Source organism: Nematolebias whitei, chromosome 13, assembly GCF_014905685.2.
Source record: "Nematolebias whitei isolate Nwh7 chromosome 13, NemWhi1, whole genome shotgun sequence".
In the NCBI taxonomy this organism is placed as follows: domain Eukaryota; kingdom Metazoa; phylum Chordata; class Actinopteri; order Cyprinodontiformes; family Rivulidae; genus Nematolebias; species Nematolebias whitei.
In genome coordinates, this window is record NC_056510.1 from 33,837,013 (window position 1) to 33,838,734 (window position 1,722).

Genomic DNA, 1,722 nt, shown 5'->3' on the forward strand with positions numbered 1-1,722 from the left:
ATTCAATTCAAAAATACGTTATTAATCCCAAAGGGAAATTATTTGTTGTTGTAACTCGTTATGCTCATTTCATTAAGAGATGTTATAGATACTGATGGTTGTAGACAGGAAGGATCTCTTGTAAAGGTCCATCCACAGTGGATCCTAAGAAACTGACTCCAGATGTTGTCCGATCCGTCCACCCAGACTCGGCTGGCCTTTCGGTTCCCCCCGGGTTGTAGGACCGCCCGAAGGCTGGGCAGAACTCCTCCCAGAGCGATGGCTACTCCTCCCAGCAGTCTGCCGAGCTCCTCATAGCTGCGGACAGTCAACTGTAGGTGCTGTGGGATGATCCTGTCCTTTTGCTGTCATGAGCCGTGTTTCCTGCTAGTTCCAGGATTTCTGTGGTCAGGCACTCGAGCACAGCTGGCAGGTAGATGAGAATGTGTCCACATAACATCCTTTTCAACTCCTTTGAGAGTTGGTACCGTAGTTGAGATATTATTTGAGCTTTTGAGATGTTAATCAGCTATTGTTGTAAAAAAAAACTGCCTTGTTGCCATGGTTACGCATCATAACAAATGTCCAAATCAAAAAAAGTCTAAGTAAAAATCTTTCCAGCTGCACAGCATCCGATACCAGAGGAAACAATCATCCAAAAAATGTGATTTACATCCAGAAAACCAGGAAATAAAGTTTCCAAAAGCAAAATCTCAGAATGAAAGTTAACGGAGCTGCTCCAACATGCAGCCACCTTGAGCGGTGCAATTCTAGAACTCTAAAATTCTAAAATTTTAATTCTAAAAGAGGGAGAAGGAGAGTACTGCTGGGTTATTCATTTCAGATATAACCACAGATTGGTCTAATTAGCTCATATCACAACATAAATGAATAAATTGCTGTACAACAGTCAGCAAATAAGGTCATTTTTCTTTTATTTATGGTTATGTTGAATATAAGGAAGCTCAATAGATCATGCTGAGACCTTGAAGTTGCAGTGCTTGAGGCAGAGTCAAAATTTATTATTGAGTTTGAGAAAGAAATAATTTAAATTTGTATTGCCTAAAGCTTGGAAAACGTTTTGAATTATCATTGAAGAAATGGAAAGTTAGGTGTCTCATGTTGACAAGAGGTTTGTGTTGAGCCCTGCAGAGCTCTGGCCTGATTTAACCCCACTCACAATAAATAAAGTCATTCACATCACTTCATTTGTTCCAACTTGACAAGTTAAACTTTTACCAACTTTCCACAGCACTGGGTAAATGCAGCAACTGATGCAAAGTTTTGTTGGAGACTCAGGACAATGATCCATCAATTTTATTTGCCCGCTTGTTACTTTTCAGGGTCATGAGGGTCTGCTGCCTGTCTCCATCAGCCAGTGGACAAGAGGTGGGGGCACCCTGGACTGGCTGCCAATCCATTAGAGGACCACTTAGAGAAGAACAAGATGAAACATCATTAATGTTCTCACTTAGAGACAATTTAAAGTTGCCATTGAACCCAACATGTATGTTTTTGGACTATGGGAGGAAAATAAAGTACCCAGAAAAAACACACCATGCACAGAGTTCACATGCAAACTTCATACAGAAAGTTGCCTGCCAAGTTTCAAACGCAGCCCCATGTTTTTGTGAGGCAACAATGCTAACTCACTGATTCACTGAGCAACTGAAGCTCGCCAGTTCAAATCCCGGCTGGGGGTCTTTCTGGGTGGAGTTTGTATGTTCTCTCCGTGCATGCGTG

At 41.7% G+C, this 1,722-nt stretch overlaps 1 protein-coding gene across 1 annotated transcript in view; it reads left to right on the forward strand.

Annotated features, from left to right (window-relative positions):
• cerkl (ceramide kinase-like) overlaps nucleotides 1-1,722 on the forward strand; it is a 388,098-nt gene that overhangs the window by 357,412 nt on the left and 28,964 nt on the right. The gene's annotated exons all lie outside the window — the stretch shown is intronic.